Raw genomic sequence first — 16,658 nt, forward strand, 5'->3', positions numbered from 1 at the left:
CTAGAAAGATTCTGATCACTTTATTTAATGTTTATTTTAAAGCCGTTTCCACTAACTTAATAAATGTGGTAGTATTTTTAACAGATCCATCGCTTCGTATAATTTTTCTCAGTCGATTGCCTACTTAAAGTCTATAAGCAAAATGTGCAAACCTAGATTTTGTTCTTAGCTGTTAAGCAATATTTGTTTCATCCTAATAATCTAAGCATTTTAGGAGACTAAGATTTCAATCTAATAGCACATAAAACAACATCAAAAAATGTTACTCTACATCCTACCTGATTGAAAACAATGGGAACCTTCTCTGGTTACACCTCCGAGGCTTCTACAATTTGCAAGCCATAACGGATGCTGCGACTAAGGAAGATGAGGGAATTTTACAATTTATAATTCACGTCCCATCTGCTCAGCGCGGTAAAGTTCCAACGAGAATGGTTCCCTTCGTACTCCAATCAGAGTAAACATGTAAATGAAAAATGAATAAACCATTTTAAATTTCGTTGCAACACGAAAATACAGCCGCATCATTATTCCTAGTGCAATCAGAGAGTGCAGCAAGCACCTCTACCGGTTTCGAAACTTATTAGTCTCTCATCAGGAAGCACATATGCTGCTCTCCCTGATCCAACCAAAACAAACCCCAGCGTGCAGTCACGGATTGCAACGAACGAAATGGCATAGATGCCCTAGCGGCAACTGCTAGCAAAAAACTAAGTTTTCAATCTAATGGCATATAAAACAACATAATGTTGCTCTACATCCCACCAGACTGAAAACAATGGGCATCTTCTCTGGTTACACCTCGGAGGCTTCTACAATTTGCAAGCCATAACGGATGCTGCGACTAAGGAAGATGAGGGAATTTTACAATTTATAATTCACGTCCCATCTGCTCAGCGCGGTAAAGTTCCAACGAGAATGGTTCCCTTCGTACTCCAATCAGAGTAAACATGTAAATGAAAAATGAATAAACCATTTTAAATTTCGTTGCAACACGAAAATACAGCCGCATCATTATTCTAGTGCAATCAGAGAGTGCAGCAAGCACCTCTACCGGTTTCGAAACTTATTAGTCTCTCATCAGGAGGCACATATGCTGCTCTCTCTGACCCAACCAGGACATTGGTGTTGTTTTATATGCTATTAGATTGAAAACTTACTTCACGCCGGGGTTTGTCCTAGTTGGATCAGAGAGAGAGCAGCATATGTGTCTCCTGATGAGAAGACTAATAAGTTTCAAAACCGGTAGAGGTGCTTGCTGCACTATCTGATTGAACTAGAATAATGATGCGGCTGTATTTTCGTGTTGCAACGAAATTGAAAATGGTTTATTCATTTTTGATGTATTTTAGGAATTGATGGGCATCTGTTTCTTCTTCTTCTTGGCTTTCTATCGTCCATGTTTGGACATAGGCATCTCCCAACTCCCATCGATCTCTACCCTGAACAACATACTTCCAATTTGTTCCGGCTATTCTTTTTATATCGTCTATCCATCTCATCTGTGGTCTTCCTCTTAATCGTTTACCTTCGTAAGGTCTCCAATGTGGTATTATGACGTTCCAACGTTGGTGTTTTTGTCCAACAGTGTGGCCTGCGGAGCTCCGAGTTTGCCAATTTTTTTTGTTACATCGACTTTTGTTTTTGACCTTACCCTCTTTTTATCTGACATTCGTATACCTAGCATTGCTCTTGTCATAGCCCTGATAGGCATGTTATAGGATAATTAAGGTCTTTTGAAAGCATCAGATTCTATGTTGCATTCCAGTCTCTTTTGGATAGACTGCCAACTGTTTTGCTATTTACATGGTGTCTAAATTGGTTATTGTATTTGGTATTACTGATGTTTTGTGTGTTTATGTGTGTGGTTTTTGGTCTGTTTTGGTTCATTGTACACTACATATATGTGTGTGCTATATGTTATTCCATTGAAATGGGAATTTTATGTTTTATAATAAGGAGAGTCTTCAATACTTACAATTTTTTTTTGTTTTTTGGAAATAAATTAGATCCGTGGTATTGAATCCTCTACCTGATCCTATTTGAACTGACGCTGCATAAAATTCTGTCCAATATTCCGCTTCAATAGGATAAATTAATATTTAATTTATTTTAAATTAAAAACACAATCCCTCTCCAATTATTTTAATGTACGACACTGATCTTGATCAAATTTACTATCCCAATAACAATAACAAAGTCACTATTAAAAGAATTTCTGACCCCTATATATACCAATAATCAAAATGCCTTTGCTTGACACCCTTTGTCTTCACCAGCATATCTTCCCTATATCTCTATCCAGTATATATTTATCTCCTTCTATTTCTTTTATATAAATTTCCATCTGCTTTATTTTCTTAATGTCTTCAGTTGGCGTACAGAGTCGTATTTCCTGGTGAGTAGATACTTTTTATTATATTCTATTTTAATCAAAATCATGGACCTTTTTTTATTTATTTATTTTGTTTTCAGTAGTAATAACCCAAGGACATTGATAATTGTTCGAAAAAAATTTATAACAGATTTCGAAAGCTTGTTGCTTGGAAACAGACCGACGCCGTAGGCGGAGGTCTGCTGCCTGTAAGCAACAAGCTTGAGAAAGTTGTTAAAAACTTTTTGAGCATTTATCAATGTTCGAGGGTTATTCGGATAGAAAATTTTTTGCTGGTTATGAAAAAAAAAATACAGAGCAGAAACAATTTATTTAAATGTGCAGTTAACAAAGGAACAATTAGAAAAATTTAATGAAGATCCAGACATGTTAGTTTCTATAACTGATGAAGATGTATTTCCACTACGCATGCTGTTAATAATTTTATTATGATGTTCTTCGTCAATGTTTAAGTACGGTTTTATTGAGTTGGGATTGTTATGCCCATCCCATAACATTATTTTATGTTATGATTCTTCCACCGTCCGATTTCCATCTAATTCATATTTTCTATCATTGCAAAAGTCCATAAACGCTTTCCATACAAATTTTTTACTGTAAACAGTATTCTTTGGTATATTTGATTCGATAATTTCATTAATATTCTCATGAGTATTACAACCAAATCGTGACATTTTGAAATATTGGATATTTGAAATGTCAAAATCGAAATGAAACGAAATGTAGGTATCCATAGCTACATGATTGAGTGACAACAGCCCATGGGATCTGTTTTCAGTATAATGTTGGTTTTATTGGTTGTATTCAATCAGATGACCACAAATTAATTGATTTCATTGGATTTCTAATTGAGCAAAAAATTTTCAGTAGTAATAACCCAAGGACATTGATAATTGTTCGAAAAAATTTTATAACAGATTTCGAAAGCTTGTTGCTTGGAAACAGACCGACGCCGTAGGCGGAGGTCTGTTGCCTGTAAGCAACAAGCTTGAGAAAGTTGTTAAAAATTTTTTGAGCATTTATCAATGTTCGAGGGTTATTCGGATAGAAAATTTTTTGCTGGTTATGAAAAAAAATACAGAGCAGAAACAATTTATTTAAATGTGCAATTAACAATTCTTCCACCGTCCGATTTCCATCTAATTCATATTTTCTATCATTGCAAAAGTCCATAAACGCTTTCCATACAAATTTTTTACTGTAAACACTATTCTTTGGTATATTTGATTCGATAATTTCATTAATATTCTCATCAGTATTACAACCAAATCGTGACATTTTGAAATATTGAATATTTGAAATGTCAAAATCGAAATGAAACGAAATGTAGGTATCCATAGCTACATGATTGAGTGACAACAGCCCATGGGATCTGTTTTCAGTATAATGTTGGTTTTATTGGTTGTATTCAATCAGATGACCACAAATTAATTGATTTCATTGGATTTCTAATTGAGCAAAAAATTTTCACTAGTAATACCACTAGAGGTCAAATTATTTCCGGAAATTTTTTTGAGATCATGAATATTTTGAAAATTTCCCGAGTCGCAGACGAGGGAAATTTTCTAAAAATATTCATGATCTCAAAAAAATTTCCGGATATTAATTTGACTTCGCGTGGTATTCGGTAAGAAAATTCCACACCAAATTTGCATTTGAAAATCCAAAGCTGCATGAACAGATTAATAGCGCGCCATAGCTTTGTCAGCAATTATTTAGGCTTTCAAATTCGTAATTTCTACTCATTGTAGTTGCATGGGAATACCATTTCAAGATAGAAAATAGTATATTCTTCAATTTTACATAAGTTTTGAGTAACTACAAGTGACAGAAAATTATTTTTTGGCGTTTTATTTTAAATTATGTAAACAAATAAAAACCAGTCTGTCAAAAATGTTCTGTTATTGTAAACGTCAAAAAATGTCCACTATAATTCGCTGTTGGGTACCCCACGAGCAAAAAATTTCCGATAAAATACCCCCGTTGCCATGGTGATCTGTCAAAATAACGTATTTTGATTGGTTCAAAATTACAGGTGTGGAATTTTCTTAATAATAAAATACCTCTCGTGATTTTCTCTAGTAGTAATCTGATAGTTATTTCCTTACCTTTTTAAATTTTCATACTAATCATGCATTATATCTTCTTCTTCCTTTATACAAACATTTTGCTTGTTCTTTGGCAGGTTGTTGTCTTTAAGGAAGATTGTCAATCCATCTCTTGCTCAATCAATCGATACTTCTTCTATCACTTGGTGCTTTGTCCCTTGCTATTCTAACGAGCCTTGTGTCCGCCATTCCACTGATTCCTACTGAATTTCTACTGATTCACCCTGTATATTACATTTTGTACTAATCTTATTCGTTACTCCTTATTCGGTCTCTCAGTGTATTTTCTGTAATTCTTCTGAGTATTCTCATTTCTACTGTTTCTGTTTACACGACTCTGTGTTTTGGCTGTGTCGGTTCTTCTTTCTTATGCAAACGTCTTATAGAATTATTAATTTCATCTCACACTTAATGTGTAACTTACGCCATATAGTGTTATTAAGGTTTCCTGCTAGTCTATTTGCTTTTAGTACTTATTTTTCAACATATCCATAGCTGTACAGTATAATCCCTATGTACTTTATTTCTATTACTTGTTCTATGTTACCTCAATCAATTTCCAGTTTACATCTTATTGGTTCTTTAGTAGTTCTCTTCACTCTTGTTCTAGTTTTCGTAGTTGAAATTGCCATATTAAATTATTGAGAACTTATTTTAAATCTGTGAACTAGTCTTTGAAGTCTGTATTATTAAATTGCATGTATATAATAGTAGGGGAGGAAAGTACGCTAAATTTGCAGTTGCTCGAGCGATATGAAAACCTATGCGGTTGAGAAGAGTAGGTCCTAAAACCAAAAAAAGGTTAAGTTAAGTTTACCATAAAGTGGGGACTTTCCATTTTTAAATTTAATTTTCCATTTCCAACAATCGTTTTTTCCGATTATAGCGCCATCTATCCATAATTCGAAAAAATGTCTCGAATAAAAGTTATTAATTTTTATTTAAGTAAGGAATCCAAATCTGCAATAAAAATGGGGGCTCCTATTTAAGATTAAAAAAACCCCCACCCCACCTCCGTGTTTGATGTCTTTCGATAGAATTTTCAAAAATATTGAATACGTGTATTTTTCAGTTTTTCTATCTGATGTTGATTTCGCGAAATATCGCGGCGATCGTATTTAAAATGTTAAATTTAGCACCCACCCCTCTCAGTGGGGGGTCGTGTTTAGTATCATTCGATAGATTTTTGAAAAATATTAAATACGTATTTTCGAGTTTTTCGATCTGACGTTCATTTCGCGAAATATTCGCTTTTTTGTGAAACTTTGTGACGAGCCCATTTCCTTACGCCCCGCTCAAATCGTCAGATTTTTTAAATATACACTGTTTTGCATGTACTTAACTTACATTATCATAATCTGACGATTTCTAGTTTTTCTAAGGAAAAATAGTTTAAATAAGACGCTTAAATTAAGATCTCGCTTCTTAAAAATAATCCAAGCTTTGTTTAAATTCACGCAGCAGTTTTCAAGAGTTTCAGATCGAATGGCATGAATTTCAGTAAGAATTATTTCCTTCATACTTTTGATTTAATATATCTTCACAAAAAAAGTAAATCCAGCGGAGTAAGATCTGGCGACTTAGCTGGCCATTGTATGAATACCACAGTAAAGTTGTTGATACGACAAAGCTTCATTTGAGATATTCGAGTTGTTATCATTTGGAAATATGTAGCGCGATTAATTCTAGTGCATCAATGAGGCTAAATATTTTCCTATGGGCTTCCGTCCGGTGAGTTGTGTTCTGGCCCAGCATCGATAGCTTTGTTTATTTATGCCCGGTATACACCACAACGATTTATCGTAGCGATGTGACTACGCAGTTCGGTTGTGCAGTTTTATCGATGGTGTGTACGAAAATTGGCGCAGATTTTAGGTTGGTGAAAACGATTGGCAGGCAGGAACAAAATTTCGATCGCGGTTGTACAATCGTAGTGTTGGTGTTGTGTAGACGGAAGTTGGGCCAATCATTCAGTTCGTTCACAAGTCTTGCTGTAGGCGGACGTATCCGCGCACGTCAAAATATGTCACAAGAAGATTGTAGAGGAATTCGTGCGAAATTGGAAGAGTTTATCCAATACTATAGAAATGAAGTTTGCTTGTGCAATAAGAAAAATGTTACCTACGATAGGCTAATTATTAAGTGCGAACCAGGTTGCGTAAGGAAACGGGCGAGTCAAAAAGTTTAAAAAAAGCGAATATTTCGCGAAATGAACGTCAGATCGAAAAACTAAAAAATACGTCTTCAATATTTGTCAAAAATCTATCGAATGGTACTAAACATGACCCCCCACGGAGAGGGGTGGGGGGTAAATTTAAAATTTTAAATACAAACCCCGCGATATTTCGCAAAATGAACATCAGATCGAAAAACTGCAAAATACACTTTCAAAATGTTTTTGAAAAATCTATCGAATGGTACCAAACACGGCCCTCCACGGAGGTGGGGTGGGGAGTTACTTTGAAATCTTAAACGGGACCCCCTTTTATTGTTGGTTTGGATTCTTTACGTAAAAGCAACTTTTATTCGAGACATTTTTTCGAATTATGGATAGATTGCGCTATAATCGTTAAAACGATTGTTGGAAATGGAAAATTAAATTAAAAATAGAAAGTCCCCACTAAAATGGAAAATTTTACTTAACTTTTTTTTGGTTTTAGGACCTAATAATCACAACCCAATAGATCCCCATAACGCTCGAAGTGACTGCATTAAATTGAATGAGATTGTTTTGATTATAACTTTCTATTTTCGAATACGATTTTTTGTAGTTTATTTTCTATTTTTCTCATTTTTCTTAATTTTTGTTTAAACAACTAGTTCTTTGAATTCGTATAGCGTACCAGTCCGATCCTGAAGTACCTGTCTTAAGGGCCGCAGGTTATGTATACCAAAGATTATGTATTCACGTTTCACAATCATTAAACTCTCCCATGGAAGATAACTTAAGCTGACTCGCGCTGTTGTCAAGTTTAGCGTCACTTCAATATATCTAATGATATTTATTTAGTATTACCGCATCGACCATAAAAGGTTAGTAGAGGATTTAAAAAAATTACAATATACTATTATAATACACTACAATATAATACAAAATACAATAAAATGATATATAAATTACAATATAAAAATATAATTACAGTTTCACAAATTATTATTAAACTTAGATTTAGATCAACTAGATGAAGTCCTTAAGGAATTCAATTATATTTGATAAGTTACAATGTATGTATTACAGTTTATTTGCTTCCTCTGGTATATTTACTGTTATTCTTTCGAAAGAATAAAGAGAGCATTATACATATGTGTCTAGTGAGCATGTGCTGCATATACTCACTACTAGGGCAGTCCGATAAGTACTTAGCCTCTCCGCCCGATGGCGTCACTATCGCAAATGAAGTGTACTGTCATTTAATGCGTTCTCTTAGACGGCTAATGTCAAAATTTCAGCCAAATCGAAATTATAGTATTGTTGTGATTGCGTGTGAAAGTCAGCGTGTCCGCGGATTTTAATAAAATGGAAAAAGAGCAATATCGGTCGGTGATTCGATTCTTGTTTTTGAAAGGGAAATCACGCAGCGAAATCAAAGAGCGCTTGGATGCTGTGTACAGTGACTCTTCTCCTTCGATGGCAACTGTTAAAAATTGGTTTAATGAGTTTCAACGTGGACGAACGTCGGTTTTTGATGAGCCGCTCGTAGGTGCCCCGAAAATGGCTACCACGGAGAATAACGTGACAAAAATCCACGATCTTGTATTTGCAGACCGCCGACTGAAGGTGCGCGAGATAGCTGACACAGTAGGCATCTCAAAAGACCGCGCAGGTCATATCCTGCATGAAATTTTGGGCATGAGAAATCTGTCGACGTGATGGGTGCCGCGTTTGCTCACTTCAGACAATAAGCGCAACCGTGAGACCACTTCAGAGCAGTGTTTAACGCTATTTAAGTGTGATCTAAAGGAGTTTTTACGTCGTTACGTCGACGAAACATGGATTCACTGGTATACACCAGAAACCAAGGAACAGTCGAAACAGTGGACACCACCCGGCGAACGTGCTCCGAAGAAGGCGAAGACTGTCCAATCGGCCGGAAAGGTGATGGCCAGCATTTTCTGGGATTCACAAGGTGTGATCTACATCGACTACTTGGAGAAGGGCAAAACGATCACAGGGCCCTATTATGCCGAATTATTGGGCCGATTCGACGCCGAATTGAAGAAAAAACGACCCCATTTGGCAAAGAAAGAAGTGCTCTTCCACCATGACAACGCACCGGCTCACACCTCCGCCGCACGGTGGTCCTTTTTCATAATCTATGGTTGCAAAAGGTATAAAATTCATCTTTAAATAATCGGTTGTAATGACACTCATTGAATACCTAGATAACCAGGTAAACAAAATAAATCGTTGTTAGAACTCAACTCCCACCTCGAAGTGAACAATTGAAACCGAAAGTTGTACTTCTTTACCGAACTTACGTTCAGTAGTTCCAGGCAATTTACCAGCGCCCGCGCCCTTTCGAAGTGAATTTAAGTGTACCTAAAACTGATATTTTAATATTTTTTTGAAATGGAAGTCGAGCGAACAGGTATATTTACAATATTATAAAACAATAGTTGTACCTTTGTCCTTTGTTGATAAAAAAATATTTGATTGTAAAGATGATGACAGATTAGCACTAAAATAAGAATTTGTAAACATTTTAATAGAGTAGAACTTTTGGGATTGTACGGGATTGTTGCTAAACTATTTTTTTATTGTTACTTTATTTATTTATCTCTCAGAAAAAGGTACTCTTGTGTGCTCGAACGTGCTCTTTCTATATTTTTTAAATTTTTGTAGGTTCTTGTATTTTACATATACAACAATGTTTTACCTGTATACGAATTTTCAGTCCCTTGTATTTAGTCTATGAGCTGGGAGGGGATTTTGTGCGTGATAAGTAATATGGAAAAACTATATATTATTGAATTAGTTGTGTACATGACTTTCCCCAACAGCCGGAAACCAGAGCGGGGGACGAGGGTAGTTATAAGGGGTCAAAGTAGCGGTATTTATTATTTTTTTGTGGCGCTTATGATGGAGATAGTGCACCAAAATTTGGGAATAAGTAGATCATGACATTACTAAGTAAAATCTCCAGGGGCGGAACGCTACGTGGCGGGCAAATGTTATGATGCGTCACAAAAAAAAATACAAACTGTAACTTTGACCCCTTAAAACTACCCTCATCCACAACTTTGGTTTCCGCCCCTGGAGATTTTGCTTAGTTACGTCATGATCTACTTACTCCCAAATTTTGGTTCTCTATCTCGATCACGAACGTCACAAAATCCCTTATAATTTTTATATTAACCCCTGCCCCTACCCCTTTGTCGGCACGCAACTTTCCGCCTCGGGAGATTGTACTTACTTACGTTATGACCTACTTATTACCATATTTTGGTGCACTTTCTCGATCATGAGCGTCACAAAAAAATAATAAAAACCGCGACTTTGACCCCTTATAACTACCCTCGTCCCCTACTCTGGTTTCCGGCTCTGGGGATTTTACTTAGTTATGTTATGGTCTACTTATTTCCAAATTTTGGTGCACTATCTCAGTCACGAACATCGCAAAAAAACCCTTTATATTTTTTATAATTACCCCTACCCCCATCCCGTTGTCGGCCTAGCAGCATTCCACCCCTGGAGATTTTACTTATTTACGTCATGACCTGCTTATTCCCAAATTTTGGTGCACTATCTCGATCATGAGCGTCACAAAAAAAATCAATAAAAACCGCGTCTTTGACCCCTTATAACTACCCTCGTCCCCCACTCTGGTTTCCGGCCGTTGGGGAAAGTTATGTACACAACTAATTCAACATATTCCCGTATAGTTTTTCCATATTACTTATCACACACAAAATCCGCTTCTATCTCTCCGACTAATTGTGGTGTAATACTTTTGCAACCATAGATCGTCAGAAAGGACCACTGTGCGCCGTCGCCATGGCCAAATTGGTCGAATTGGGCTACGAACTGTTGCTCCATCCACCATATTCTTAAGATTTGGCCCCGTGCGACTACTATTTGTTTCCAAACTTGAAAAAGACACTCGGTGGGCAGAAATTTAAGTCAAATGAGGAGGTCATCACCGCCACGGAAGCCTATTTTACAGACCTCGAGAAAAGGTATTTTTCAGACGGGTTAAAGAAATTGGATCATCGCTGGGTCAAGTGTATCGAGCTAAAAGGAGACTATGTAGAGAAATAAATTGTCACTTTTCCAAAATTTTCCTTTTTCTTTTGTAGGCTAAGTACTTGTCGGACTGCTCACGTAGATATTTACAGTAGGAACATTTCGCGGCGTTCACAGTGGTTCCAAATGCCGAAAACGTGGTCATGAACCTTTAAAAGCGTATATTGTTTATACATTTTGGAATTACTTTCGTTCTTAATGGTTTTTGGCATCGCTGATTACGAATCTGGCCTTATTTTTTCTGAAAAAGAAAATGGCGGATCCAACATGGCGGAAAGAAATTGAAAATATCAATCAAAAAGGAAAATTTTTATAAAATTTGGTAGGTTAAGGTCGCTGATTACAAATCTAACTTTCCTTTTTTTTTTAACAAAATGGTGGATCCAATATGAACGAAATAAATTCGAAAAATTTATTTTAGCAACATTTTTGTTTAAAATTTTATATTATAAAGGACTTTTGAAACTGCTGATTACCAATACACTTTCTTTATGAAGTACAATATTCAGAACCTATTACTTATGTACAACTGCCCATACATATTCAACAATCGCCAGAAATATGTAATATGCGTCATTTCCCACTTTTGTATTCAAACAACTGCCAGCAATGCATAGGCAGTTATAGGCAGCTAAACCAAAGTGATTCTGTATCTCCTTACTATACATTTTAAAATTAATAAACATTAGTCGCAGAATTATGCAGAATTTTGTACTTTTTGAATGCATCTTTACAAAATTTCAATTATTTCAAGTATATTTTCAATATTTATGCATTAACAAATTTAAGACATTTATTGTTAATAAATGTTGATTTAAGTTACACCTTACATTACTACATACTTAAAAAAGAAGAATCTGCTTTACAGCGATAAAATTGATAAACTACAAAACGTTTTACTGCGTTTTCAATATACGCGTTCTTTTTCACTTTCTCTGCCGACCAAAATAAGCCCGGACATGGCCCACTTGTTCCTGAGTTGTGAACCAGAATACATTCAGTCTGATCTTCATACCTGCATATTAGGACTCTACGATAATATGAGAAAACAACTGTAAACATGAAAATCCCTAAATAGGGACTCCTTTTTTCGCCTCATGACCACGTTTTCAGCATTTGGAACCACTGTGGCGTTCGTTCGTTACCATAATGCTGATGTCAAAAAAACGAGAAGATAATACTTTACATACTTCCGCACTTCTTCTATTTCTCTTATTCTTCTTTGTTGTGTGACGTATTACAAAATCCACAAGCAAAAGAATTTCCTGTAGTTGGCTGTATACCTTAAATAAAAAAAATTAATCAAACATACTTACTAAAAGATATTATTATTTATTCTGAAGCTATTTCCTTGTGGCATAATTATGTAACTTATCTATTTATTTTCCACGACTTCCGACGTGGAAGTCGAAACGTCAATAAATTTCAAACTAGAATTGTGGCTTTATTTCTCAAAGAAAACAGTAAATTAGTTATATTTCAGAACGTTTTCGCAATAACAATTCCATCACCAGGGCTGCTTACAGGTATACAACCTTTGAACATGCATTTTTAGTGGCTCAAAGCAGGTATAGCTGTAAGTAGCACTGATGATTGTTAATTATTTTTTTTGTGACGTATTACAATTATCTGGTCCGCGATCACCCTAACTAAAGCTTGACGGTAGGAATGGGAAAAACCTACCGGTTTAAACCTAAAACCGATTTTTTTACTTCGCAGTAACCGGTTTTACCGGTTGTTTTTTGTCCCGGTTATAACCGGTTTTTTTAAGTAAAAACCGGTTATTAGGTTTTTACGGTGATTAGGATTAGGTTTGGTATTATTTTGGATCCCAATCATAATTATTATTCTCAAGTAATTATTCCAAACAAAACCATAATTCAAATTTTATTTTATTTTATAAAATACAGAAGCAAACTGAAAGTGCAATCTCACATCAGCCAGAAACAATTATTGTTTTATTATAATATTTCTTTGAAAAGGTATTTGGAATCATAATATTTACGTAAGAAGTGATCTGGTTGAATTAGACGCAAACATCATCTATTTTTCACACTTAACTCTTGATATTGAAAGTGGGCGAATGACTTTTTCTGATTACCAGAAATAATGCTCTGACTATGAATATTGAATTACTGATTACGAATACGAATCTCCAAGAATTTCGGTACGTTTTCAAAACGATACACTCATACTTACAGGAAGTATTAAATGAGTTAAAATGTACCTATTCTACAAATATACAAACGTGTTAAAAGTAATACATGTTCTTTCGATAGTATTACTAATTTGGATCATATTGATATCGAGTCGAATGGAGTATCGCAAACTAAAGTGTATTGTAAATGTAACTATGTAACCTATTGGTTTAAAAAAAACCGAAAACCGGTTTTTCCAAAAACCGTTTTTTTTTGACCGGTTATAACCGCCAGGTTAAACCGTAAGCAAAAAAAACGGTATAACCGAAAACCGGTGTTTTGTCAAAACCCGCCATCCCTACTTGACGGTCTTCTGCCTATAAGCAAAATAGCACTGCGTTTAGAACTTCAGTCCAAACTCGAATATTTCTCAGACAAGAAACTTGCTTTTTTTTATATACCCTTTTGACTATTTTTCTTCTTTTCTTGGAGGTAACTGCAAAATAGTTTTATTCGGATATTTAACCGGATATCTTACTTACTTAAAAAACTGACTTAATCCAGAACTCGTCTACCTTTCGGTGTGAAAATTGGATACCACTTACTTAAATGCTTTTTTATCTTAGTGATCAATTTCGTGCTGCCCACGCATCTCTGTTTTTGATTAATTTTAAGTCCTAGTTTTATATTTGTTGTTTTCTTAAAGCAGAACAAGCATACATATAGATTGACAATACTTTATTTAAATATGAATATAGACGTATACCTACATATATGATAAGAAAAATCTAAAAAATGTGATATCTAAAGCTCTATTCAAATAACTGATTTAAAAAGTAAATTTTTTATGAATACATACTAGATAAGGTTTCATGTGCTTTTTGTATTATATTTTACAAATGGGCAGAATAAAATTGTAAGAAACAATATTTCTCTCTGTCTCATTATTTTTTCGGCGACCTGTGTCCAGAATCGAACTTAGTCATCCTTCTTCTTCTTCTTCATGTGCCTCGTCCATTGCGGACGTTGGCTATCATTATAGCAATTTTAATTTTGTTTGCGGCGTTTCTGAATAACTCGATCGATGTTAGTCCAAACCATTGGCGTTTTGAAGCCATGAGTGATTTTTTTCCGGGTCCGCGTTTGCTCTCGATCATCATCGTTCATTAATCCCTATTTGTTTCTCTAATTTCTTTATCCTATTTAGTCTCGCAGTTCTTTAGATCACCACCGATACGTAGCTTTTTTTTATACGTGCGATAATCTTCCAAAAGTAGGCCATCCCAGTCTTCTTCTTTATCTTCTAGCTATCATTTTAGTCTTATAGGTTTTATTATTTTGTACGAGATAAATATATTCTTCCATATATTCTAATTGTTGCCTTTGTATTGGAGGGGAAGGAATTCTACACTATGCAATTCACAACCCCCGTCTGCAGCTTGGTAAAGTTCCAAAGGAAAATGGACCTAGTTACTCTATAGGAGTAATACTAATATAAAATAAAAATTTTTATTCAGTTGCAATGCGAAGGCAAAACAATCTTATTTTTCACTTAGAATACGGAGCGCAGTCCAGCACTTTGAATCGACGATTTTCGACTCTTGTTGGGGTCTCATCAGAGAGACGTAGGCCTGCTGCTCCATACTCGAAGTGCCAACCGTGAAAGCTTACCCCACATTGCAACTGACGTGTGTGGATTAGGTGACTAGCGTCATCTGGCAATTGAAAGGTAAAGTTTTCAATCCTAGTAGCAACATTTATAATATTGAAAAATATTAAAAATATTACTAAAAAACTTATTGGTCCATTTCCCTGGTGACACCTCCAAGGCTTCTACAATATGCAAGCCAGATGGATGCTGCAGTGAAGACAAAGGCGAAGGAATTCTACACTATGCAATTCACAACCCCCGTCTGCAGCTTAGTGTAGAATTCTTTCCCCTTTGTCTTCATTGCAGCATCCATCTGGCTTGCATATTTTAGAAGTCTTGGAGGTGTCACCAGGGAAATGGACCAATAAGTTTTCAATTTAAAAATCTTTTAGTAATATTTTTCAATATTATAAATGTTGCTATTAGGATTGAAAACTTTACCTTTCAATTGCCAGATGACGCTAGTCACCTAATCCACACGCGTCAGTTGCAATGTGGGGGTAAGCTTTCACGGTTGGTCACTTCCAGTATGAAGCAGCAGGCCTACGTCTCTCTGATGAGACTCCAATAAGAGTCAAAAATCGTCGATCAGAGTGCTAGACTGCGCTCCGTATTCTAAGTGAAAAATAAGATGGTTTTTCCTTCGCATTGCAACTGAATAAAAATGGTATACATTTTTATTTTTATTTTATTTTGATTAATTTATGATACGATTCATATGATCAGTATTTCAAAATTATTTGTACCCAGTACTTTAAAACTATTTGGCTTACCCTTATCATACTTAACAGAACGGGTAGGTACTGTACACCAGAGGCGTACGACAGGGGAAAGTGACTAGTTCACCCTTCCCAAATTCTACGCCACTGACAGAATTGCTATTTTAGTGTAATTTTTAGATTTTGCAATACTTTTTATGTAAATAATATACTCTTCATTCGTAACGATAAAGTCATTAGTTTTCGAGATATCTGAAGTTAAAAATGAAACAGCACAGTTATTTTGTTTAGGGCCGGTTGTTCGAACGCTAATCAACAATGATCACTATCAAATATTTAATTACTGTCACAACTGTCAATGTCAACTTTGGTTGGGTTGCTGAAAACGTAATTGATTATAATTATGAGATTAGTAAATCAATTAACATAACAATTATTAACATAATTGATTAACTAATTTCATAATTGTAATCAATAATTATGTTTTCAGCAACCCAGCCAAAGTTGACATTGACAGTTGTGACAGTAATTAAATATTTGATAATGATCATTTTTGATTAGCGTTCGAACAACCGGCCCTTAATGTGTTATGTCGTTTTTAATTTCAAATATCTCGAAAACTAATGTCTTTATCGTTACGAATGAAGAGTATATTTTTTACATAGAAACTATTGAAGAATCTCAAAATTGCGCTAAAATAATAATTTCCTCAGTGGCGTAGAATTTGGGAAGGGTCAACCATTCACTATCCTCTGTCGTACGCCTTTGGTAGTAGCTAGAAACGTTTATTTATCATAATTTAATAGGGTGTATAGTAGCCACACCTTCTGCCAAGTATGATAAGGATATGTCAAATAGTTTTAAAGTACTGGCTAAAAATAGTTATTAAATTTTTAAATAAAACACCCTGTAACTCAGTAAGGAGCCATATTTTATTTAAGTGATTTGGGTTAAATCTTAATATTTTGAGATATCTAGAATCTACAACTCAGAGATTGGACATTTTTAATGAGACACCCTGTATATTGCATAAAGAAACTAAAGATCTCCGGACGGGGGACCACAGTGAACATAGGCGTAACCAGGCGGGAGTTTTGGAGGTTATAACCCCCCCCCCCCATTGGGATGGACTTTGAGCTCTATGCGCTTAACACCGTACCCCTCAGAGACCTTCCAGTAGTTGTAACCCCCTTTCCAGTAGTTGTAACCCCCCTTTCCAGTAGTTGTAACCCCCCCTTAGGATCATCCTGGTTGCGCCTATGACAGTGAACATGATAAATCATGTTATTATTGACTCTAGACACCAATCAGATGTAATGAACGTTCGCAGCAGGCAAGGGGCCAATGCAGACTCGGACCACTACCTAGTGTAAAGACATTAGAGCCAGAATTTTAAGTATTAA

The 16,658-nt window shown here is 35.4% G+C and overlaps 1 protein-coding gene across 4 annotated transcripts in view; it reads left to right on the plus strand.

The window, feature by feature from the left end:
- The window catches only part of LOC114329807 (transmembrane ascorbate-dependent reductase CYB561), a 561,950-nt gene that overhangs the window by 291,452 nt on the left and 253,840 nt on the right, over positions 1-16,658 (plus strand). The window lies entirely within an intron of this gene.

Source organism: Diabrotica virgifera, chromosome 4, assembly GCF_917563875.1.
Source record: "Diabrotica virgifera virgifera chromosome 4, PGI_DIABVI_V3a".
Taxonomy (NCBI): Eukaryota; Metazoa; Arthropoda; class Insecta; order Coleoptera; family Chrysomelidae; genus Diabrotica; species Diabrotica virgifera.